The sequence below is a fragment of the Hemitrygon akajei genome, chromosome 14, assembly GCF_048418815.1.
Source record: "Hemitrygon akajei chromosome 14, sHemAka1.3, whole genome shotgun sequence".
Classification (NCBI taxonomy): domain Eukaryota; kingdom Metazoa; phylum Chordata; class Chondrichthyes; order Myliobatiformes; family Dasyatidae; genus Hemitrygon; species Hemitrygon akajei.
Window position 1 is genome coordinate 12,683,962 of NC_133137.1, and position 27,806 is coordinate 12,711,767.

The 27,806-nt window shown below is 38.4% G+C and overlaps 1 long non-coding RNA gene across 1 annotated transcript; it reads right to left on the reverse strand.

Moving 5' to 3' along the window:
• Positions 1–380: 380 nt before the first annotated feature.
• On the reverse strand, positions 381–27,802 carry LOC140738299 (uncharacterized). The gene is made up of 4 exons (XR_012101348.1): positions 27,531–27,802; positions 25,287–25,395; positions 2,999–3,099; positions 381–584 (listed from the first exon to the last, which is right to left on the reverse strand). It is a non-coding gene; the product is annotated as an uncharacterized lncRNA (long non-coding RNA).
• Positions 27,803–27,806: the final 4 nt, after the last annotated feature.

The window sequence follows — 27,806 nt, forward strand, 5'->3', positions numbered from 1 at the left end:
GCTAAATCCATAAATCACTCTAACAGGTCCAGACAACATTTGTGATGTTATAAGATTTCAAATCAATGATATTTCATCAAAACATTCTGATGAAAGATCACAATATTCATCTTTAATTTTGTTTCACTCTCCATGCATGTAGCCAGAGCAGTTGAAGATTTCAAGTTTTCTGTTTATGTTTATGATGTAGTATTCACAGAACTTTGCTTTTGTATTATAATTTTGCTGTGGTCTGTGATATTTCAGGTCAGGGCAAAAACCATACTTATTACAAGTGTATTAAATAATGCATTGTATGTTTGGCTGCGAACACAAACCTCAACAAAAGTTTACCATGCTCATGTCATATAAAGAGTCAATCATATTTAAGTTCTCTGTGATATATTATTTAACACTTAATATTTATTTTTGAAACAAGCTCATTTTACAAATGATTCATGATATATAGCAATAACTAGTAATAACAGACATTGACATTTAATAACTGGTCGAAATACATTGTATTACAATGTTCTTATTGCTCCAGGTACATCTTTCATGGCAGTACTTCAAGTTCCACTTTTGTAATCAAAGTCATAATGTTCCTAAAAAGACAAACTTATGATGAGTGCAAATTGCAAAATAATTCTCAACACTCAAACTGTTGACCTTACAAACAGATCGTAACCCAGAAATTGTGATTTTGAGTTTTCTTTGAGAATGAGTTAGTGATAGAATAGTAGTTAAGTTACAGGACGTGCATCCAGACGCTGGGACTATTGATCCAGGAAGAAGCGTTTGAATACCACCTGCACACTGGGGAATTTAAATTCAAGTCATTAAACCTAAAAACAAGATAGTTTTGTGAATCTAAGGGGAGAAGTAAGAGTATTCTGCAAACCATCTGGTTCATTAAGTTCCTTCAAAGGATGAAATCAACACATTTTGATGTTGACACCTTTGTAAATATTAGAGAATAGTGTTATCCAGTCTAGCACCAAATTACTAAATATAAGATGTATGCCTTATGAGCTGAAGTTTACAAATATATTAATAACTTGCAACAAACAGCCTGCTGGAGGAACTCTGTGGGTCACCTTTGACCCTTCAGTTAAATTCGAAGAAACTTGGAGACCATTTATTCAAAACATTCATATGATGTAACTTGACCTTTTCCTTGTTATTATCCTTAAATATTTGGATAGAGGAGATAAATTACTGACATTATTGATTGTATCCATTGTAATATAATAGCCCAGCTTTGTTTAGTTTTGTTTAGTTAATTTTTGATTTCGAATTTGGGTTTTTTAATATGTTTTTTTCTATCATGTTAAATACATCAAGAGTTTGGGAGGCTTAGTACATTTGTGTTATCTATAGTTTATACTCGTACATACTGTTTACCAACTATGTATTCCCAATCTCTCTGGATTACTATTGTTATGCCTATGTATTGGAAAATTAATAAAAAGATTTAAAAGAGAACAGGCTGTGGTACTGAAACTTTAATTTGCTTAAAATTATGAACTGAAGTTTGCAAATATGTTAATAACTTGCAACAAACTGCTTGCTAGAGGAACTCTGCGGGTCAAGCCGCATCTTTGGGAGGAGAGGAACTGTTAATGTCTTGGGCCAAAAACCTTTCATCGGGACCTAGTAGACTCCATCTACTACCACCCACTGCCTTCTGATTCCACACAGCCAAGTTTCCCTCGAACCCACGCCTCCTCAGCTTTCAGCCTACCACAGGAAACCTTGTCAAATGCCTTAGTGAAATCCATATACACCACAGCTCTACTTTTGTCAGTCCATTTTGTCACTTCCTGATATATAATTACAGTTGATTATGTCGTTGGTCTACTGTTTTAAGTTGGCAAATATATATGTTCTTTATAAAGGAGACGTAATTCAAGCTGAGATATTAATTCTGCTCTATTTTTTAAAACTTTTACTCTCTATATATGAAGCATAGCTAGAACTACCACAAGCCAAAAGTAAGTCATAACATTTCATGAAAACACTCATGAAATATTAGAAAATAAAAGGAAGAAAGCAATGATTTGTAAACACATAAAATGAAGAGGATAAGGATTTACTTGCATTCAGAAACTGGGGCATTTACCATGATCACTAAGAAGCAAATTTCCCTCACTGCAAGCATGAATTTTAGTTTTGCCTCTGTACTCAGATGCACATACTACCTCTATGATAGTTCAATTTAGATTGTACACGCATGAAGTTGGATATACATATAATTACTGAAGTAATACAGATTTAATAATCCATCTGTTGCAGTAGTAATACATAACAAGGCAAGCGTTTACAATTACTTCTTGGACTGATTCATTGAAATATTCCTCTTGGCTTTGTGAGCAGTAGGTGCACAGCTTTGCTTGGCATAGGACTGGTGTGATATTAATCAGATTATTTTCTCAGATTTTGGAAAAAAATCCTTATGCATTTAAACAACTCAGATCTTGCAAAATACAATGGACTATGTGGCATTCCCAATAGCTAACCTATTAAAATAAGGTTTACCCTGCAAAGATTTAGGTAGTCACTGCAGCAGAGTAAATACCTCCTGATCCTAGCACATGCAGGCCATTTATACTAATTCAAATGCCATGTCACCTTTTCAGCTTATTTAAAATGACAGTTCTTTGGATTGCTCCTGCTTGATACTGGGAATAAATATTTAAGCTTCACACTGTTCCTATTTTTTTCAGCCAAGTTCCATACAACAAACTCTAGTAGTGCATGTGGGGTCAATTTGTTTAAAACTGCATTAAAATTTGCTATGTTACACTGATGATTTGTTTAACTTATAGTGAAAATTAGGAACCTTAAATAGTCTTTACTTTATACCAGCATACACATATTTCTACTTCTATCATAAACATAAATTTTCACTTTCTAGCTTCAGCAGATAGAATGATATTTCATGCTGTTAATTTATTTTTAAAGACATTGGACATGCCAATGTACAACTATTCTATCCCACTTTCTATTTTCCTCTTACTTTTCATGTTTGTTCATGCTTCTCCATACAGTTCTCATACATTTTCTGCCTGTTATTTCCACATTCCTGTTTCTGACTTTCTCCACCTTTTTTTCCTGTTTCTGTAAAACAGAGGAGACAATCCTTTGTAACGAGTATAAAATCATATAACTGTGATCCAGTTAAGAGTCACAAAGGCACTAGTGACATGTTCGGTGAAGTCCTTTTTGTAATGAAATCTTCACATAAATCTTAAGGTGGTGCATTACTTAGTTGCTTTCTACAGTATTGACGGGGGGGGGGGGGGGGGCATCAAGTGAAATATCCCTGAGGCTGTACTGTGTGAAACTAATGTCCTGCAGCATCTGTGGTTGAGCTATGCATCTATATACAGTTTCACTACAACCAATATTTCAATGCTTGGCATTTCTCCATCATTTGTCAAACTGTAGATTTGTTATCTGCTTGCTGCTACCAACACTATTATTTTTTGTTTATGTTTTCCATTTCTAAGACATACCAACATATTTAAATTAGTTCCCAGGAGCACTAAGTTCTGCTTTCCGTTCAAGGCATTCCGCTGCCTCTATTATTGTGTGTAGCACAGCAGCATAAATATAACGTTGCTGTGATTTGACAATGGCAAATAAAAGATAGTCTTCCATAAAAGGGATATTGTCTCTCAAAAATATACTTCACTAAACATGTGGGGGGTCAAGAAGGAAGGAAATTGATTTTTTCTAAACTGAAAAAGTAATGGTGTGCTGCTGGATTAAATTAACTTAACGAACATCATTAGAAAATAAGGTATGTCAAAATTTGCTCAAGGAAAATAAATGAAATCAATTTAATGTTGAGTACCAGTTTTTACCTCAACTACCATCAGGCACTGTTAAGTTTTGTGTAACTGCTTGGGACACCATTACTTATCATGTTTTGGGGATTAAGCTACCTGCACCTCAGAAATATTTATTCACCATCTAACATAAGCTCAAATGTTCATACCATTGCTGTTTGTTTCAAGAATTTGATTTATTTTTACCTTGCATTAATATTCTGAAGAAAATAGCTTATGTTAATTTGGCAAACTGTATAGTTACTTTAATGTATAATTTCTGTAATTGTGATTATCTTTTTAATTACATCATAATTATTTTCATGAACAAAGTTTTTCCCCACAAATTTTATTAATTCAAAAGTCATTTTGATATTTTGAATTGAGTACAGGCAAATTGTAATGGCCAATCCCTGGTCAGTGACACACAAAAAAAGGCACAAATTACACGTAGGCAGTACATTCCAGAGGAAGAATGTAGTGTTTATGTTTTAGGTTTGGAAACGTTTTGCTTGTGTATTTGCTTAATCAGAAGGCTTTGATTAAACCAACTCATACCAGGCATGTAGTATCATGTGCTATTAATTCTGATTAAACGATTATTGTTCGTGATTTCTTTGTGAGATTCGTGAACTGTTAATTGGTTCTGACCTGAAAGGTTATCGTCCCTTGAATATACAGTGCTCACACAAGCCTGTATTTGGACTCCAGCCAGAGAGAAGTATATAGTTATAGATTCGGTACATGTCCTCACTGTTCGTTTATTATAGGATTTTTTTTAGATGTGCGAGTCCGAGTTGATTATATAGCCTTAGGAAGTCTGGTAATGTGTTTCAACTGATTCAGTCTGGAAAGAGCATGAAATCTTAGAGTTGATATCCAATTGTCAGGAACGGTAGGTGCCTTTAAATTCTACAGCGTTGGCTGATATAAATGGTCTGCCAAAACAGGTAACGCTATGAAAACTAGAGTTTGGAGTGACAGGTCCTTATGGACCCGGTAACACAGGTTTGAACAGCATTATGTTGTGCGATGAGATGCTACCTCAGGAAATGTTCAAATACCCAACAAAAGTAATCTTGTCGGTGCACTTGGGAAACCAGAATTTACGATCAGCACACATTTCTAAACCTTGACTGAGATCGCATAGGCTGGGTTCAGGCCAAATTAGGTTGCAGTATTTCATTAATAGATTCGCGTCAGAGACCAAAAGTCTAGTTTGTGTTGCCGGCGGCATTAATAACACTGGTACCTGAAACTGGGCAAAGATGTGAAGCTGACCGTACGGGGATGCGGAATCGGCGTTCTACAGAAGTTCAATTTAATAAATAAAAGCCGTGCTGCAGGAATTAGATACGGAAGGTATAGCCGAATGGTGGATTCTAAAGAATGGATTGGAGTAAGGTAGATATAGCGGGGTTTAGAAATGAGTTCCTAACTGAGGGTAATCTGGCGGCTAAAAGTATGTTAATCCTTCAACGATAGCGTAGTCTGAGCAACAAGAGGTAGTGAGTGGGTTAGAGCAGAGTTTATAGAGTAGGCAGCCTAATATAAGGTGTTTTCTTTTACAATTAATGCCTTCGTTCACAAATAACCACCGCCGCATTAAAACGACTTTTGATATTGTTTTCTATTGATTCAACAAAGCCGTAATTTCTTAATTTCATCCTTTGTAGATTGGTATTAAAATTCGATTTAAAGCAGGACAGCCACACCTGTTCAGGAAATTGATCCTTTTAACGCGATATCTGTGGTCAGTATAAATTGCAAATGCGTTGCACCGCGATTAAACAGGGGAGCTTCAGATGCTTATCCTGTTTTAAAATAAATACCTGAAGTCTGACGCGTTACCTTCAGACCGGCCTGGTGCCCATCTCCAGCCCAGGGGGAGAAAGAGTGGATTTTCAGTTTGAGTGACCTTATTGAAAGTTTATTGATGACACTTAAATGAGCTCCAAAAGTCTGCATTTTTTTAAACTGTCAGACCCGGGTACAGATATGCTCACGATCAAAGGCTGAACTCTGTCGTGTAAATTTATAGCAGTCGGGAGGAACAATACCCGACATTATCCCCGAGGAAATGTGTGTCGGAGGGAGAAAAGGGGCGTCAGAAAACTATTTCTTGCTTGAAGAATATTATTTTATCAAATTACCCACCCCCCCAACACACACACAAAAAAAGTCAGAGGACAAAAACATCTTTGCTAACGACGAAATGTGTCAAACCCGAATTAAACTCTGCTGGACCAGAACAAAAAGACCTCTTTTACGAATCGGACGGAATGTATTTCTATTTAATACAGGAGGGTGAATCATTACCACAGATAAGAGCCAATGAAAAGTTATATTAAAGTAGGCAGTGGCTTATGCTCACGAGTGGCAGTGTGCACTGAACGACCCTGTAATAATGACAGCGCGACAATGACGCAAAATAATATTTACAAAGGTACGGATTATAAATTAAATGTGCAAATCATCCATTCATTTGCACCCGCAGCCCGATACTTGATAAAGTTGATAGCCATCAGCTAACAAAACCGTTTTTATTAACTTTAGCAGTTCCAGTATCAAGATTGGCTTAAAAATACTCCTAAATCACTATAAAATAAAATCTATTCCAAACACCGTCGCGGAAAGCTCCAATTTATTCCTGCACCCCCCCCCCCGCTGAATTTATTAATATTTTCTGCCAATAAAAACTTCCCCTTCTTTTCCCTCTCCGTTTCAGGTTCACCGAAGAAGATGAGGTGAAGCAAAATTTACCCAGCAGTATCCATGAAACAGCAAGCAGCTTGCAGACCTCGGAAACAGAATACCAGGGTTTATGATTTCAAATCAAACAAGTAAATAAATAACGCAAATCAAGTGCGGGACCTAACAAGTTGCAGAGGCTCCATTAGGTCACAGGTTGGAAGAATGGTGTATTTAACAGGCCAGTAATGAGGCCTTCCCTTGCTATTGAGTAAATTGCCACTCAAAACAGAACTACGGCCTTTCTCTTTCAGATACCGGACGGCCCACTGTAAAATTGGGGTTGTTATCCATTCGATCCCAGTCATTTGTTTCCATTTAACCACGAGTGTTATTCACCTCCTCCTCAGTGGTTTAGTTTGTTTCTAAACTATCTTGGAAGGATGGCGGTACGTTTTCTGGGTTTCAAATGAACGCGATCACGCTTTAATTTTGCACAAAATTCGCCTTATCTTTCCTTTACAACCACTCAGTTATTGCGGAGATTGTGAAAATGGAAGACATTTTTAAGTCAATTTTCCAATATATTGACATTCGGTAAAGTTAAAGTACTTATTGGTTAAGACTTTCCTGGTGTTCTTGTTTTCCAGTGAGATGGCGTCTTGAAATTATTTAGGAAAGTTGAAATAAAGTGTACTTCAAACAAACAAGAAAATTCGAGTTCCACAGTGTCTGCCGTTTGACATTTCTTTAGTAATGCTATACCATGGCATAAACCATGCGTCGCAGGACGTGTGACAGACGTTCCTCTCCACATTCGTTCGCAGGCACGGGTTGTCAGAATCAGATTGAGAGTAGCAGTCAAGGAATTCGCCCCTTGATAGAGACCTGACCTAAACGCAAGTGTGTGAGATCAAGGCAATATCGCTGGGGCAAATGTCCCCTCTTGTCCTCTACCCGGCATCTCTTGTATTGACAGCTGAAGCACTTCCTCCCTACGTTGAAAAACTTGGCAGGGTTGGGAGAATGAGGAGGCAGTTGCAGATTCGAGAGAAACAAAGAACAATGGTGTGCTGACATACAACCGGTCACTTCCAACATTTCCAAATAACTTTTATATAGTGTATTTAAAAAAAAACTCTCTGCGTTCAGGGTGAAAGGCCCCAGGGCACCAATCTGACCAGCGGAGTGTGCTGGCCAATATTTATCCCTTCAAAGAGTACAGCCTGCCTTGTCATGGTTACATGGGAGTTTGCTGAATGGAAAATGGCTAACGTGTTTCTCATAGTTGCAATGCTGAACGCTGCTTATTTGACAACAGAACCCTTTGAAACAACGTATACCTGTGAAAGGCGTATCTCAACAGTAATCTAATACCGTATAAACCAAAATTGTTAATTATTCCACTTTAAGATATTGACAATAGGCTCGAAAATATTACTCATTATCTCGTTTACTCTCTTTCCTTCTTATATCCACCTTCCGCCATGTGGCATTATTCGAAGCACCACTGAAATCTGGCCAACGCCAAACCTCGTGGCCCGACTATAAGCAAGTAAGAAAGCGACTATAATCGCCTCAGCACGGTCCAAACCGTGTCTGCGGCCAATTAAATAAAGTTTAGCCCCAGCGATGATGGAGGGCAATACAAATGAACTATTGCAATTCTTAATTGCACCCGCTAGATGTTGCTCCTCGTTCCTGGCTGATGAGGGCAGGACAGGGCAACAAGACTCACAGTTCAACTATATCGAACTGTCGGGTATAAACATCGTGAAAGCAGAATCCGAGCGCAATTAAGGCATAACAAAATATTTTATGGCATGCAGAAAAAAATAAAAATACAAAGAGGCCGAAAGAAACTGACAAGGAATATCAGAGATTATAGTTACAATATAAAATACAAGGACTTATTTGGATTACTTAGCTTAAAAAAAAGTATAGAATTTGGAAGTAGGTGGTGTGAATGCGTTGCTAAGATCGGGAAAATAAAGTAATTGGGGCGTGGTAGGTAAGAACAGTGCCCTTCAGCGAAAGAACCCGAGGAACTGTAACATTTATCCACAATAAAAAGTCGCAAAACACAAATATGAAGGGAAATAAAATATTCATCGATCTTACTTTATCATATTCTAAACAAATTAACTGTAATATATTTAGAGGTTTTACAAACAAAATTCACTCCATATTTTCCAATTATAGAAGTCATTGCCGCACGAGAAACTACTTGCTTTATAAAGCAATGCATATTTTGCCAAATAATAATCTATCTATATTTAGGAACTTTAAGAGAGATATGAAAACTTACGTAATGATGAAGAGTCTGTTTCGAATCTTACTATTCGATACAATGATCAACTCTGGATTTTGTTGTAACTAAATCCATTCGACACAACTTGCTACAGAAAAGTGAAAATACTGGGACGATTTATGCTAAAGGGAACTATTTCAGTATTGTTTACCGATATGACCTCGTAGCATTTACTTAAACAATTGAAGTTCTTGCTAGTTTTGCTGGAACGTCTTAATAAATTACATGACATACTAGTAACCACTGGGAAATGGGTACATCCACTTATATATCGTTTTTACTGTATCAATTTACAACATCTGTAGTCTCTCACAATATTTTTGAATATATCTCTCATTCTAAATTCGCCTCCTACGGTACTATGCAGATTTATATATCTGGCTCCTTTGTATAACATGCACTCCGCAACTCATTTGCAACAACTGCAAATATCAGTCACCTGTCGTACAAATTTGAAAAAAAAGTCCAGTCAAGGATTTAATAACACGATTAATTAGTTTTGTTGGAAGTTTATTTTCTTCCCAAATAAATGTGTGGGTTGATTAAACTTACCAACCAAACGGTCTAACATGACTGCCGATTGCGCAATATCGGAATTCAAGAATTCTTTACTTTATTGCGCAAGCTAAAATATGATAATTCCTGCCCGCATTCTTGAGTAAATGTTGGTGAATTTGATTCAGGTTTAAGAAAGACTAGTCTAATATGTTCAATCACACCACAGACTAACGACTTCAGATGTGTTTTGAGGCTGACAATTTTCCCCAGGATATATAGAAAACGATGAGTTTATCCAGAAGCAGGGGCGCATGACAAACTTGCTTACAGCACTTCCCAGGTGCGCCCATTAAAACCTGCCGTTTCTAGTCCCTTATTTCGCCTCTGTGTTTCTTGTCATTTCTAAAGATTTATAAAATTCACACCACGTTACGCATTCTAGGGCATTGCTTTGTATCAGACGTTCAGACTGACGAATCTGAGATATAGGCAAAATTTCAAGTTCAAAGATAAGTACAGAAAAACGTGCTTTATCCCTTGCTCGTTTGAACAAACAGCTGCAGTGAGTGATGTGCTTCACGGAGAGAAAAGAATAACATTATCGAAGTATTTTTGTACCCTTCGCGAGACATTTTTATTTCTTATTAAAACAATCCCGAAGAGAAAACGTGGAAACTTTTGCGTGTTTAGGCAAGACTCCCATATACCCGGGTAAACTAATAACCCAACCCCCTTCTCCCAAGTATCAAATTCAACTCCTGACGCTAATGTTACTCCAGAAAGTGAACTTTTGGACCCACTTCACATACATACACCCAAAATATTTAATTTTTCGCGCTTAGTGATCTTTTACTTGCTCGTTAGGGTAAACATACTACAGAGTTGCTTTCAGAAGTGCTTTTCGGGAAAATGTAAATCGCCCCCCCTTTAACAAATATGAGTTTAGAGGTCATGTGAGACAATTACTTTTGAAGTTGCTTTGTGTGTAGATCCCGGGAAAACCTTCCTGGAAAATATTCCTCTTTCCGGCAAAGCAATGTAGCACAATTAGCAATTAAAATTTGCTAGAAATTTCGGGAAAAGGAATACCATGCCAATGCATATTTTCATATGCTACACATAATACCAATGGAACCCTGTCCCTTTAACTGGTCAGCCTTCACTTGCATGACAAGATAAGCACGTGCTAACACTTCACGTCAAGATTTCTATATTAATTTCTATAATCGGCAGCAGTAAATCAATAGTCCAAGACAATTTAATTGCTATATTAAGACATAATTCATTGTATGATGGGAACTAGATTCTGTCATTAACTTTGTATGACTACAGGAAAGCAATAATTGTTGGAACTGTATGCGAAGTTCAAGCTGCAAGGAAGGGTTTTCTTGGTGTGTTAATATTTTAAAACTAATTGTTGAGATTTTAGGTTACAGCAGTCCGAAATGCAATCTTCGACAGGAAATAGCACATGTACGAAGATCCAAATGGGAACGGCTTCCCAATGACATGATTGCGCCTCGTGCTGTAACAAGCTAAGGAACGGAGGCCTTATCATCTCTTACGTCACGACTTACTACAGTATTAAAAAATAGCCATTCGCAGAGGTGCTCCTTGTAACAAAATCATCCAATACCATATCACAAAGCGACTCCCTAGTGTAGTGACTGTGAACAAGGCGATTTGTTTAAGGAGTAGACAGCATCGTGTTACACGGCAATATTCATCAGTCATATTACCAAAGCATGACATAGACAGGGGGACCTGACGTGGCACGGAAGAACGTGGGAGGACAGAAGAAAGGTATTGCATGTCTCGGAAACTCCAACAGTTGCTGTGTTGACTACAACTCATTCGATATGCGAATGTGTGACCTCTGTTTCACATCCCGGGTGTGGACGATCAAACAAGCCTGACGTGACCTGAGTCCACGTTTTCCGCACTCTTCCAATGTTACCCTTACTCTTGAACACAAAACTGCTTGGGGCAATTGGGTTAATATGAACAGACGACGGTCTTGGCGCACGGCAGCCAACTTTCTGCTTTACTGCGTCCAGCTTAAAAAGTTAAAAAGGATGATAGATCTTGGAGTGATAGAAACAAGGTTGCCAAAGCAAATTCGAAAAAGCCGCGCGTGTCTATGATAGTTCACAGAAACGCCATTCAAAACAAATTACATCTCAGAGGTGAAAAACGAGCGTGATCTCGAAAATATGCAAAATTGATTTTGGGGTATCGGTGCTCTAATATACGCGCCTATTAAACCATGCAGTCTTACTGACTGGATGGCATAATTAATTTAATAGTTTGGCTCAGTGAAATAAAATAGATGTAAGCCAATAACTCAACGCAATCAGGCCATCTTTCTGGACAGGAATAGATAGGAAAGTGTGTGTGTGTGTGTGTGGGGGGGGGGGGGGGGGATCGTCCTTCGGTTTTGTGGCTCTCGTCCGCGATGCCTAGAAGGTCATTAATCCAAGTCAGAGGGTCTCATTTTTTATGCGACATCGCCAGTTGTTAGAGAAACAAATCATAAAATTGCGACTCGGAGATCAATTTGCAGGAACGCATATAAACTTTTCCTAAGCGGGTTTGCTAGACGGGCAACGTAATCAACAACTGGTCAAGATATCGGTGATGTAACGTGATCCGGCCTTGCACTGGTCACCCTCGGAATGCTTGCATGAAAAGACAGCGAATGCCAAAGTCAAATCCCTGAGCGCAAAACCCATGGCAAGCACGTTTCCATCTTTCAACCGTGCTTATTGCAATAATAATATCTAATTCGGCCGTTCTTGAATTACACCCAACGACGGCATCTAATAGCTTGAACAAAAATTGTGGTGTCATGAAGTTTAACCAATCTGGGGTGAATGTGTAACCTCTTAATAAAATACAGCTTACATTCTCAATGGGTAGTATTTTATATTGGATTGAGGAATATATGGCTGCTTCTGTGACTGCGAATGTAATGTTACTGTGGCCCCAAGACCAGTGATAATAAAATCTATGGAGTCAGTTTGCCAGTTAATAATTTGATTGGACAGTATATTAGTTCGGAGCCAGGAAATGCTGCATATAGACATGTTCACTACGTTCAAACTGATCAAAACTACTTCTTCCTCCGTGTCTCTGTTTATCCCTCTGTCTGACACCCTGTCTCCGTCTGCCCCACTCTCTTTATCTCCATGTCTTATAAGTGGGAAGGGGGGGGGGGGGCAACAGCGGGAGAGTCCCAAAGGTCAGTCAAATTATATTTTCTCCACTGAGACCATTAAATCTGTGTATGGTTTAATAATGATTTGAACGTTAGCCGAGCCCTTAAGTGGCAGTTCGAATATTCGATTACTTGAACGAAGCATCTAAAATACCACAGCTTGCATCAGGGTCACTAGGAGGGTATTTTTTACTTATATTATTTTACATATTTGACACCTTTCTGCGTAAAGTTATTTTCTCATGAAACCTTTACAAGCTTGGCGTGATATTTTTTCTCCTCCACCCTCCCCCCTCAAAAATCCCCGCCTCACAACTAACTGCACGTTAAGGTTGAAGTAACTATTTCCATGAATTTGATAGAAATTCGTGAAGTGAGATTTGTAAATTCAGTCGGCTCCAACATGGCCACGAGCCTCCGTGGTATCCAGGGCATCTTCACTGAGCGACGATGCCTCAAAAAGGCGGCGTCCGTCATTAAGGATCCCCATCACCCAGGACATGCCTTGTTCTCATTGCTACCATCAGGAAGGAGGTACAGAAGCCGTTCAACGATTCGGAACAGCTTCTCCCCCCCCCCCCCCCCCCCCCCCCCGCCATCCGATTTCTGAATGGACATTGAACACTACGTCACTGCGTTTTTTATTTGTTTTGCACTACTTTTTAAATTTAGCTATTTAAATGTATGCTTACTGTAATCACTATTTTTCTATTATTATGCATTGCATTGTACTGCAGCCGCAAATACAACAAGTTTCACGACTTATGCCGGTGATATTAAACCTGATTCTGATTCTTCTGTTCCATCTAGTTTGAATGTGTAATATGCCAGTTAGGAGTTATGATTTTCATGTTTTTTTCCAGTAACTTGTTACTGAGAGATTCCTGGCTGCGGCCTTGAATACAAGAAATTAGGCCTGAAATTGCAAAATGTTAAAGTAAACATGGCGAGACAGGCGATAGCAATGTGTCCCAAAAGCCAACTGCGAATTACAGCGCAGGTCACTGCCACCAATGCACTGCGGGGCACACCGGGACCAAAGCCAACTGCTACTTACATTGCATGCCAAAGCTGTGCATTTTATATCAATTCACGATATGATGCTAAGTGTGGTATCCACGCCGTGATTTTGCTAAGTTTTAGTTGGAAGCAATGGGACTTAACTCTGCAAATCTCAGAGTTGCGCCTTCGTATTCAGGGGCTTCCCTCAAGATTCCTCGAAACTGTGGTAGACCACGTGCGTTGGAGAGGCTTGTCTCCGAATAGGGATAATCTAACACGGTTTTATTGCTGGCCAAATCCACTTCAAATCAAATTTCGCTTTTCTGCTGGACCAGAATCAGCTCTCACGTTCAGGAAAGAACTTCACGGCCTCTTGTTTTTCATTCAGTCGCATTTCGTAAAGTATTTTTACTCTTGAAAGTTTTAGATCCTGTCATAATTTACCAATATTTATTTGCATCCGACGCTGGTCGTGACGTTGATTGTTGTCATCTGTATAGATGAAAAGCTATAGTTGTGACCGCCGCTCGCAGGCTCTCCCGAAGCAGTGTCCAATATGCACATTTAGCCAGTAAACTCCAAACTGGCGTACAAAACAATGGTTATTGCACTTAAATTGTTAAGTACTTTCAAAACTGGAAGCCCTAAATACAAACAAAAACTCATTTATTAATTAAAATTTGAGTTTTCTCACATGCTTCCCTCAGATTTTGGTGAATGTTTAAACTTTAGTGAAAACTAGATAACCGTTGTATTTTCGTGTTAAAAAAAAAAGCGCCACGAAACAGATGTATAAAGGCTTAATAATGCCAATATTTTGAAAATGTTTGTCCATGCTTCAAATTTCAAAGGCTTACCTCAACAATTCCACTCACAATTATTCATTTCTTGCGTTTCTTTATACATTTGAGTTTATTTATGAACAAAAATAGAACTGCGGCCCTAGCTCTTGGTTTTCAAGTAATGGATTGAAATCATTATGCTAGCTAATAAGTCTTTGATTAAACGGTGGGACTTTAATTTGTTCTGTTGGAATTGCCTTATCAGGTTCCAAACTGCCGAAGCTTGTGTCCTGGTTGATCCCTCCCACATGTCAAAGTCACTTATCTAGTGGGACAGTGTGAAGCGTGTGTTAACTTGTATATGCACTTCTCTTATCTTCGCGACAAGTGTCTCTCTTCAGCTCCCCGCGGTGGAGAAGGGGGAAAGATGTGGGGTTGGCGTTGGGAGGCGGGATAGTGGAAGTAAGGTGCGGGGATAGTGGAAGTAAGGTGCGGGGTGCGTTTGATTGGACTCTCTAGCGGCGGGCTCGGCTGCTACAAGTAGTAGCTCAAAAGTTGTGATTTAGTGTAATAACACAATGGAATTGTCCACTTCAGTAAAAAAGATTGTCGATATAAAATTCCGAGTAACCCTAAATCAACTATTGTGCTATCGCTTCTCAAACCCCATTTATGATCCTTGAATACTAAATAGAAAATCATAGTAAATACTTACGGCATAAAGATAGTGTCCTAATGTTATTTTGGAGTCAAATAATTGAGCAAAAGGCATAACTTGACGTAAAAATGTTAACTAATGGCGCTTGCAAGGGATTTGGGTAGTTTCACATGAAAGAAACATGATTTAAATAGAGCTGCAAAAGTACTCATTCCATTTCAGCAAGGACCTAAACAAGGGAAGAAGTATTTCTAAATTATCTGAAGAAAATTCAGCCAATCGTTTTTGATGGTTATCCACACGCGAATTACAGTAATTTATTGAAAGTATATTCACGAATTGCGAGCGCAGCCAGCCGAAACAGCTTCAGGCAAACTAGGCAACTTCTGCATATTTGTTGTGCAGATATGCATATTTATATCTGGTATAATTTAGCCCAAGAACTACATTTGAATGTTACTTTAGTCGCGGCTGTAATCTTCTCTGTAAGAGGGGAACTGCATCAAAAAGTCATTTAGGAAATTGGGCATGTACTTGTATTTTTGTGTTTTTTTTTTAAACGCAGTGTGCAAAATGACAAATGATATTGAAAGAGCTGGCCAGTTACATAACTCCTGCGATCAAAGAATAAAGTAGCAGATTAGTAATAGACTGCATAACTTTGAAGAAGCCATGAATGTGACATCTTCCCGTGTGTGTGTGTGTGTGTGTGTGTGTGTGTGTGTGTGTGTGTGTGTGTGTGTGTGTGTGTGTGTGTGTGTGCGCGCGCGCGCGTGCGCGTGTATGTGTGCGCGCGCGCGCGTAGATCTTGATTGCGAGGACGAAGCAATTGAATCCATTATTTTTAGAGGAGTTTATAGAACTGCAACGGCAGTTTTCCCCTTTAAAGACCTCCCTTAATGCATTTTCATTAAGAATTCCAGAAATCCAAAGTTTAGAAGTCAGCAATGGCGCTAAAGTATTGATACCAATTAATTGCCGCTGCAGCTGACTGCGAGTTGAAAAAAAATCATCCCCTTGAAACCAAAGCAACATCCAGAAAGATTTGAGTTTCCTTGGATCGGTTAACAACAGTAGAAAATTGTTATTGGATTTTTTCTTAACTCTATTACATATACGTTTGTAGCACTTTGCTTAAAATTCCACAAGTTTGAAAACTGGGGATACTCGTTTTTATTTGCCAAGGTTTGTAAACATACGAGGATTGAGTAACAACCTAAACCTCTCCCATCAATATTTTGCCTTTTTTAATACACTCAATCTTGGCAGAAGAGTGATCTCTATTATTTATTTCAGACGTCCATGGTTGCTGAGTTTACAAGCACATTCTATCGTCATGGTGAGATCGATAGTTATTCAATCGATATGTAATATACAGAAAATATTTCCTCTCTTTTGAAACAAAATTCATATTTCAACCAGAGCCAAACTAAACGCTGAGAGTTATGCTTTCTATTGGAGAGACACAAATAAGAAATAAAACCATCGAAATTGCCGGTCAAAATGTCTATAAATTATAGAGAACAACATTTTTCCTCCGGTGGTTTATCTAAATCTTTTACTGTACTTCTTATAGGCATGTTTGGTATCATGGGTATTTGTCACAAAAATATATCTGTCTGGCTAGTTTTGTAGAAGTAGCCTTTCTCCCCCCTCGCGCTGTCGAGAGAGAGAGGGAGGGAGGGGGGAGAGAGAGAGAGAGAGAGAGGAGAGAGAGAGAGAGAGAGAGAGAGAGAGAGAGAGAGAGGAGAGAGAGAGAGAGAGAGAGAGAGAGAGAGAGAGAGAGAGAGAGAGAGAGAGAGAGAGAGACTTGCTGATTATTCAACAGGCGAAATTTAGAATTGGCATCACCAATTATTAATAAGCATTTCTGAATTCGTATCACTGTTCACGTCTATAAGGGCATACTTTCTAAAATACAGTTTAAGTTGAAATTGTCATTAACAAATAAATATAATGAAAACCATAATTGAACCAATGATTTTGTCCGTTAAAATACGTGTTTGTTTTTTACCGAATTATCTTTAAAAACTAATTATTTTTAATTTATTGGGCTACCACAACAATAGCTTCTGTTATGTTTAAGATGGACTGAACTTAATAATAAAGCAATAAAATCGTTTGAGCATAAATATAAATTATAACGAAAGAACAGGTGGATCCACAAGAGACATTACAAGAAAAGTAGCCTTCCCAAGTACTGCAGGGCATAAATTTTCATTGCTGCAAAACAACAGAACAGCTTTCTTTAGTGATCGCGTTAGTTTGATTCGAGTGTGAAAGGCGGTAGAAAATCCTTGGAAATGAGTTGCGGGGAGCATATTTTTCAAATGATCGGTTCAAATATTTATGAGATAGAATGAGGTTACCTGATTAATTGGAAAAAACAACCATTTAGTTTATGGAAAAGCAAACTGTCTTCGAATTTGAGTGAGTACATTGGTAAATATTTGAAGGGACAGATTGTTAGATAAATATAAGGCGTTTTATGAGATTAAGGCTACAATGGCTGGTCAAAAGAATATTTGTTAAAGACTATATGGTACAATGTCGTGTGGTGTTTTCTTGAATTTCTTAAATGACGGGTGACAGTAGCACATTAGTTTTTTCTGGCCCCTCGTGCGCTTACTGATCCGGAACGGTTTGATCTAGCCTAATAGAACCATTAGGCTACCTGTGTGTGAATATGGTGGCTGAGTGGCCTGTCTCCACTTTGACCAATATGATGAATGTTTTCACCAGCCTCGCGGGATGGTAATAGCCCTTGCGAAATAGGAATGTATACACCGCGCACAACAGACGCGACCCCTTAGATCTGTAGTTGAACAGGATTCCATTGGCGTCTGCTTAATATCTGTCACCGAACTGTCCAATTGGGTTGAGCTTTAGGTGATTTTGTACGGGTTATTTGTTTGAGTCAGCTTTAACATAGATCACTATTGATGCTGTGGAGACAAACTCCCTCTTACTAGTAATAATGGTTTAGCTACATCCCTTTAGTAATCTTGATCCATGCCAAAATAACACAACAACAATTATAACACGCATTTAAACATAAACATTTGTCTATCTTTCGCTGCTGTAGTTTCTGGTGATAAACCGATACGCGTGTCGTTAGGCTGTTTTGATCATCTCGTCCATTTAAACTTACAAAGTAAGGCTGATGAGTCCCAGACAGACTGGCACCAGTGGTCATCTCTGTAGGCAATAGCTCTGTCAATTTAAGCCATAGGACAGGTGTAAATCTCGCTGACATTCCACATTTCCACCCTATGTCTTTACCTGAAGCCAATCTCATTTATTACTGGTAGCACAACGACTACATTTTTAACACGTTGATCACGTGGAAGACCCCGAACAGTGATAATGAAGCTGTTTCCCATGTATTAAAGGCAAAATTTTAGAGTGTTGCCCGCCCAAACGTAAATTGCCCAACAAGTCACGCTTTAAACCTGGAATGACATATTAATGACCACTAGTAAAACTCATTGTATTCCTCCTTGCAAATGTAACGCTGGTTACACTTTTGCTACTTTTCTATATAGGCCCTGAATCTATTAAGCCAAGTAAAAGAGAAACTATACTCCGGACTCCGGCTTTCCAGGTCGCAAGTGTTAAGGAATAATGGTCTTTCGGGGCTACCATCCAACAGGTCAATAATGTCTTGTTTTTAACTGGGCACCCATTTTACAAATAAAAGGGATTAGTGTATTCACTGATTTCTGTTGCATTTCATTTGATTGTTTACACAGTTGAGTTCCGACTTGATGACAGAAGTAGAATCTAAGAAAGTAGCTTCAAACGTCATAATTTTCCAAAAGAAACGATGTTTTAATTTCTTTCTTTTGCTTCTTCCACATTTGAGATAGTTCAGTATTAGGGCACAGTTAGGTATAGGAAATGATCATAATAAATGCTGGAGACTAAGCTATTTTACCAAAGACACCTTTCATTTATCTAAGGGTGTTCCTTAATATTTACAATTCTCGTTATTACAGACTCTCTGTTAGATGACTATTGTTATTATCTTATGTAAAGGTTGGATATTATGTACATAACTTCCCGTGGGTTATTACTTGTACCTTACTAATTTCTAGATTACATATTCATTAATTTAAGGTTTAACCCGTGTGAATCATGCTCCCGACTTAGCGTCCATTTGGGTGACCGGGTATTTCCCTCTTCCCTGCTTCCAACTCTGTCCCGATCCACCCAATGCCCAACCCTTCCTCCAGTGCCTGCTGTACTTACATATTACCACCCTCTCCAAACACTCCCACCCATTTCGTGGGCACATATGCACGGGTGGAATTGGCCCTCCCACGTGCATTTATCTGAAACTTCTCACACCATAAACACACGTTGTGATGAAGCCTCAGAGCTTTTCCAGTGCTGCATTACCAAGTCTAATTACAACTCCGACAGAAACATTGTACATCTCTGGGAGGGGGGGGGGGGCGCAAAACGTCCCTAACTTCGCTAAAAGTCCGCCATATAAAATCGTCCAGAATATCTTCTGGAGCTCCAGGCATAGGTAGTTGGCTAATTACGGGAAATACAACATCTCTACTGCACTGGAACTGCAATAATACTTTAATAAGTTTGATTCGCGCTGAAAGAAAACCATAACTACGAGTGCAGCGCGGTGGAGTGCCGATGCTGATTATGTATCCTTCTCAAAGATGTGCTCAGACATGAGATAATGAGCGCCGTGATCGCCCAGATCCCTTTACCTTTTCCCAGGATTGAAGCTGTCGCCAGTGTACAAAACGACAGTGTAACAGTGCACCACGCTACTCACATTCAATTTGTCCTGTACAAAAGCTGATCTCTAAATCCGCACTAACAAAGCGGTACTCGGAGACAAATCATATAATGTTCAATTTTATTCATTTTCTACTAATTAACTGGAATCCCACCTTCCCTCATATAGTCTCCAATTAATTTGCAATGTATGTCAGAGGTCGTTAGACTTCCAGTAAACCTTTGTGAAGATTTTGTCTTTCTCTATATATTGATCTTATTAAGGCATTTCTTCTTCGCGCTACAAGCTGTAAAGAGTTTTTTTTAAAAACTGGCTTGGTCCTTAACTTGAAGCGTTGATAATAGGATTCGTGTCTGGGCTCAAAGTTTAAAGCAATGTCGTGGTTATTTGTTGGGTAGGTCAAAATACAACGCTGCAAAGTAATTTGCCATTTGGATAATATCCGGTCCAGGCAAGCAATTTACATTTGAAGTAAATCTAATTAACACTAAGATAATTTAGATATGATCACGCAAGTATAAAGTATAACCGATGTTACATGTGCCTTATGAACCACGATACTAATGCATTTAATTAGCATAAAGGTACAGTCGAACACACGCTTTTAAGTCAGCTCCGTCTTGAATATCGTATATTCTTCTAATTAACAAGGGGCCGGTAGCTAATCTGCCTGCACTGTATCTGGGAGGAATGAAACTACAGAATTTGCTTCAGAAGGCAATTTCACGCTTGCTACAATTATAGAAATGCGCAGCTGGGAAAAATGAGGAAATATGTTTTTTTTAACCCGTTCACCAATCAAGTCAGTGTAAGGTTATAAAATGAATTTTCCGGAGTACACATAGACGACCTTTGAATGGATTGAGGCTAACCTGATGAAACCGACATCATGGAGACGATTCTATCCGTTCTGCTTGTTATGCTTAAGAACAGATCCACACGAAAAAAGCTAAGCACGTCAGCAGTAAAGAAGTGCAGTGTATCACTCAGCGGGCAGAACCTAATAGCCGTATTCAAGACCTGACTTTGAAGCTGCTGCCGGACAGAATTCCAAACTTGAAAACAATAGAAGGATTAATTATAATGCTATAATTTCAGGTGTTGTGGCCGCCAGCCTCCACTTTAAACATTTCAATCGAAACGGTTAGAAACATAATTAATCAGGTTGATTGACGCTCATATACCTTCAGCGCAACTAAATAGCTCCATGGAAATTATTGTCACACTGGCGAAAGACGAACCTACAACAGAGAAAGTGAACTTCGGGTGAACTTTTTGGTATAAAACGAGTCCTTGCTTTAAGGTGAAATACGTACGTAAAGCTTTGCTTGACACCAATACTGCACATAGGACAGTAGCTAGATGAGTGGGCTGATTTATGTTTTCTAACGATTGACAATTGATTATAAAGGAACTTAAAAACTTTTAAAGACTTTTTAAAAAAATCATTAAGTTGTTCGCCATTTCGCTGATTAGGATTTCTTTTTACAGAAATAGCACGTATGGTTGTTTAATGGAAGAATTAAATCTACCTCTCGCCTGTCAAATCCAGGGTTGGAAAAACAGGAAACCTAAGGACAGCGCCATCAAGCGATAGATGGCTGTTATTTCTCAGGGGAGCAATTTGGCCTACAGTGGCTAGAAAGTTACCACAGCACGTTTTTAACACTGTTATTTGCAGCAGGAGACCTAAATCAGCAGCATCCCCCCCCCCCCACTTATCCAAGCGTATTTCTGTTTTTTTTAACCCTTTTTACCAAGAGTTTACACGAAAATCTGTTGACATTATTTAAAACAAATAGGTAGAAATATTTGAAATACGACATTTTAGGATATCCCGGTTAATTTTACAATCTTTGCAACCAAAAAAAACTTTCCTTAATATTTTAAGGGTGTGTTTTGTTCTCACTGGCTGCAACAATTTCGATGGTGCATACCTGATTCGAGGTACTTTTCAACAATACATCTCGACCTTGTACACTTAAGAAGCTTGCAGTTCTATATGTCACACATCTAAACGACCCATATTTACACCTGCGGAGTGATGATGGACCTAAGTGCATTGCAATTATGTGAACTGTAAATCTTTTCCGTATGCTTAAAAAAATCCCGAGGATCATCTGTGTTTAATAAATTCTAACAACAGGCCCTGGTGCAAAAACTGTGGCAGGCACCAATCTGCTTATTCTACACAAGTTGCGCAAAGAAAGGCATTTATTGCCTGTGCTGCAAAGGGAAGCAAAGTGAGAATCGACCCATATTCCGAATCTGTTTTGTGGTGTAACGATCGGAATTGGCAATCCCGCATACCTCTCAGAAATAGGACCATTCTTCCGGGTTTCACAAAGTTTTCCATCTTTGATTGGGGTTAGTTCAGTCGTAACTTAATCAGCAAACTCGCCCCTCCCCCACCTTTCCTCCAATGCATTCTACATTCATAGAGATGCTTAAATAGATCTCTACTGAAGTTAGCACCACCTTTAAATACATTCAGCGCGAAAGCTAATTTGTTCTAGGAATTAGTGGCTAATGGTCACTAAAAGTATGTCACCGATTCCTTCACCTGCCTACACGAAGCAACCTTTTGCTTACTTTTGTTTTGTGAATGCGTGGTCGTCCTTCATCTCAAGTTTCCTATATATCACATTCGCGCTTTTTTAAGGTAAATGTTTCCAATACTACGTGAATTGCCACCTTATTTACGATCTGTCATTCTGCGGGACGCGCATTGTGAGGATTCAAATCATTCTAATGGTATATTTCAATTCGGTTTGTGGTAACTGACAAACAGTATTTACATCAGCAGCTGATAATGCTATGATGCACTTTACTCATGGTCCGTGCAGGAGCTGCGATATACTTGGAGCATCTGTACTTATGATGTGAACAGAGATATGCCGTGTCAAAAGGTAAACAATCAGCAATGAATTGTACTGGTTCTGACTGGTTTCACTGATTTTCCTAGAATTCTTTTCATCTTTACTACCATCAGCTGGTATTATTGAAGCTGGCCAACAGAGGCTTAATGTTGCCTGGCAAAATCGTCCAAATCCAAGCAAATATCTATCAGGTGCATAGAAAAATTATACCAAACAGCCAGGTATCACCTTTGGTTACAGCCGTTTACAACACACATTAAGGTCTCTTGATATATTCTTAAACCTCTGCGCAAAATAGTTTAACTTACTTCAGAATTGATCAAACATTACCAAACTATTCTTTATTAAACAACCTACATGAATGTTGAACAATATTATGTGCCTTTCTGAAAATGTATGTTATTTCCCTACCTACTACTATGACTTAAAGGCACTATAATTGTCTCACATAATTCACATTTAAATGCTTATTTCTAATGAAAGGAATGATCAAAATATTCACATGGGAAAATCACTGGTTTATCTGACCATTCAAATGTGCTGAGGCAAGAAACCAAAGACTGGGTAATGTTTATCTAAACAAATAAAACACAGCCAGTGGTATTAGACATAATTCAATTATTTAGACTTTTTAAATGATTAGAGACAAGAGAAAATCCATATTTATCCAATCTCACTTAACTCAGCTGTTCTGAAATAATTTATTCAGCATATTTTTTTACCTTCAAATAGTTTTGTGATACAAGCTGTATATTTTTAACCATTGTCCATATCATAAACACAGGAATTATTGTTAGTTGATCATAGACATGCAGAGGATTTAAGAGGAATGTGCCAGACATTCACTTCTTAAACAAAACATATCTTAAGGAATTTTTCTTAGTATGTTGTTTTTGTCATTGATTAATCATAGTTTAATTCCACCTCAGCTACACAAATGGGAATTGCATCAATTACAACAATGCCAAATGATATCACACTGGTGGCTGTAGTTTATTCCCTTATGGGTTAGACTACGGAGATGGCCTAACCATATAAAAACATTTCAAACAGACAGAAACTTAGAGGAAGAGACAGAGAAGACAGAAAGATAAACTTTTGGTTGTTTATACAGTATGATCCAACCAAATAAAGTTCAAAAACTGCCTTAAATATGGTCAAGTAAATACATGATTTCAATGTCATTGCCAAGTCTATACATTTCTTAAATAAATGTCACTCCATATGCAGAGATTCCTTTCTCAGAAGAATACCAGTGCTATGACAGTTTTATGACAGGTGTCAAAATACCATCAGTCTTGTGCAACCATTTAGGTGGTACATATAATCAAACCATTTCATCACTGGATAGGGATGCCCAGAAACATTGTAGTATCATTGCTCAACTTGGGGTTGATTTTTTTTTTCAAAATGATATGATATTTGCATTATTTATTGGAAAGTAAGACAGACTTCATTTCTTGAAGAATAGCATTAATACTGGAGGGGGCAATGGTTAATTCTGCAATAAGCATACATTATATTTGTATAAAAAGTTACACACAGATTCAAAACACTGAAAAGTTGAGCATGCCTCAGCAACTTTTCTTGAACTATATTTCCTTATGTTTAGGGTAAATAATATTTTTACAGTAGATATGTTACTAATTCTTCACCAATTAGAGTACAGATGACTAGTTTAATTTAGATGTCATACATAGTTGTTTATCTTCAGCCCCTCTTGCTTAAATATCATAATCTTGATTGATAGATCTGTCAAGGGACCATATGATTACTTGAACTTATTTAAGGTTGAAATAAAATAGTTTGGATTTTTTTTTCCAAGTTCAAGATCAACTGCACACACTATGGGTGTAGGGCTGTTTGCTTTTACTTAAACTCGAGTAGATCGGTTGCTTACATTTCCAGACATACAACAGACAGAAGGAGATTAACAATGCAGCACTCGCAGTGTTTAACTGCGGACGCTTTTGAGCAAACTTACAAAAAACATTGCAAGTGTCGTTTATGGAGTTTCACTGAAACAAGCTAAACTTTAAACGGCTTGGCAATTGGCAGAATGGAAATCAGAGGTGAAGTCCACAGAGTAATGTGCAGGTGAAAAGCGTTCCTATCGAAAAAAACTACCATTTCGTGAAGCGTTGTATTCGCTCTTTCCGGATATAAAATGAAGAAAGAGTTAGCTACTCTAAGAAGCGTGTAAATTATTGGTAAAAAAAAACACTGCAGCAACTCATAGTCACTTTACCAACACTTATTACGCTCTCTCGTTAAAGATGACTCTAGACATGCCCGTCAAAAAAAAATCCATTGATTCTTAAAGCCTGTAAAACATCTGCTTAAAATTTGCTTAGTTAAAAACAATCACCAATAATTGTTGTCAGGTCTAAACGACCAAATGTCTACAAGGTCATGTCTACTTCTGAGCTTCCCCGTGCAAGTAACTGTATACTGTACCGAAACACGTTATCATACAAGGTCTTTTTAATCCTCCCATCGCATCACGAAAATACTGCGAAGGATTACGTTATGAGTTAACTACTTAATATGTGCTTGTTTGAGTTCTGTCACCACTTACCTTCAAAAACCAATCTAAGAATTTCAGCACAAGCTGATTGGTGCGACAAACAAAAATACAAGATGATGGTAAAATTAGATAAATTTAAGTCACCTTGACGTTTAATGTAGTAGGTCTTGTCATACTGGATCTGCGAGAAACGCATCAGCAATAATGTTGCCGGCAGTTCTTAATGTATCAGCCCTTTCTTTGCACTGTGTTTCTGTAGCAAAAAGCACACAAAGAAAGCATTGATACAGTAGTCAGTTACCCAGAATAAGTTACGCACGGAAACTCCAATTAGTTTAATTTCCACAAGAAAAAATATTTTCGACTGACATCTCATCGCAATGTCCAAATCATTATTTGGTTTAGATGTAATTAGGACTGTTATGCTTAGATAAAAGGGCTTTAGTCATTAACCAAAGGCTACTTAGCTATTTTGCCAGAAACAAGTTCCAAAATGAAAATTGACAAACGGATGATCACACGTAACGTGCGGTAGTTTGAGAAAGGCTTAAAGCAGCTGGCGCCAACATTGGTCTAAAGCCCAAAAATAATGCAGCCTAGAACGAGACAACTTTTGACGATAGGTACGAAATTCGTGCTCTGCCACTAAATTAGGTGATCGATAATTTGAAGTGGCTGTAAGCTCTGTTTGGCTGTTTTGTGTGTATTTTTTAATGATGAACTCGAGCTGAAATCTACATGCCAGAAGTTCATGAACTTTATCATATATTTACAACGCTGGGAAGAAATCAGGAAGCAATTGCAGTATATTCATCAGAAAAGGACCCGAATTAGACAATTAGAGGGAGCGATATAGAAGCAGGGAAGCGATCACTTTCGCAATAAATGCAGCTTTTTGATAAGGGGAAGTAAATGGCAAGAGGTAGTGAGAAGGGCGGTGGAGTATGAAAAAGAAAACAGGATGAATGGACGAAAGACAAAAAGTTGCACCGTGGGTCTGCAACAATAAAGATGTTCAAAGATGAAGGCCAATTCCGAGTTGCAAGCAAACTGCCTTTTGTTATGCAAGATGGCAGATGCCGTTCCAATAACCTGTACAATAACTACTACCACTGTCTTTAGTAAAAAACAGACTATAACATGCATGCTTAAAATACTGTCCTTTCAATGGACAACCAGAAGAGAATTTCCACAATAGATGGTTATTGACAGTTGCCCCAATGTAGTATAAACACGTGTGCTGAGTGTATTTTTTGCTGCCCTGATATCCGTACATAGCGCATACACATATTGATTACATATATCTATCAAATAGGTAGAACATCCGTTTATTACGAACTTTGCAATTACTCAATAAGTAATTTCATTCGCGTGAATTCGCTCGTATTTTAATATTTGGACCACCTCCATACTATAGAGAATTCTAACACCTGCATTGATATAGGATTACAATAGCGGTTGGTTCATTACAACTGGTCGTCATCAGCATAACAAGCGTACCCCGCAGTGCAAATTTATTTAGTAACACGTTCGTTAAATTGGAATATCTCGCAAATGGGCTGAAAAATTTCGGAAGGAATAAGCATGTAATCGGCACTAGCTGGACCTCACACATGCTAACAGAATATTTACAAGAAACTTGCCAATGTAAACGTGACCGTTTTCTCAGATAAACAATAATCAACAAACCTCTGTATCATTTCGGGCTAAAGCTCTGTCTGCTTATAATATAGTTAATGAAGTGAGGTGTCTGGTTGCACAGCCCCTTCAGAGGGACTCGGTGCTGGCGTAAATGCTTTCAAAGCCATTTTAATTTTCACATCAGTGCACTTACTAGGTTTAAGGCTCTGACGGCTAACAAGTAGCTTGCGGTATTGGCGAATGTTTAACTAAGATGGCTAGCCATCAATTCCCTTTTGTTTGCTTGCAAATTAATCATCCTATACGTAGTTGGCGCCAGTGTAGATTTATCACACACAGGAGGGTGAATGAGTCGGGCGAGGAGAGACAAAGAGAGTTCGCACCTTCCTGCTTTTGATCCTAGATTAGTCCACCCTAACGCTTCATAATACGAGTCTCTAGGGTGCTTAGCCTGGGAGGTCACTCATAATTGGCGGAAGTTAGTGCAAACATTTTAAAACGCTACATTTTAACGCATATTTCATAAATATTTATAACTCCAACTAATTCATTTCCAACACAATATTAAAGAAATCGTTATTTTTTGTAAAGACTACATTTGAACACAATCCAGCTCTCCTATGAATACTGTTATAAGGAATGCTTAAAACGGTGGTTATAAGTTAAAGAAAACTAAGATCCGAGTAGGGTCTTCCTTTGTCAAGATGTCAAACAAAAATGTACACACATAGATTCAGGGGAACTCGCCTTGAAGAGAATCTGACGGGTTCCAAATCTCCACACAGGTCAGACAAGTGTTGTGCTTTAGGCAGCCGCGTCTTAAGGAAAGAGCCAAGGGCTCGTAACACAACAGGAGCAGAGAGAGAGAGTGAGAGAGAGAGGAGAGGAAGAGAATGAAAGAGGAGAGAGAGAGGAGAGGAAGAGAGAGAAAGAAAGAGAGAGAGGGAGGGAGGGGGGGGCGGAGAGAGGGAGAGAGAAACAAAAACCGGGAAGCAAATGAAACGTCGTTAGATCACTGGTTAA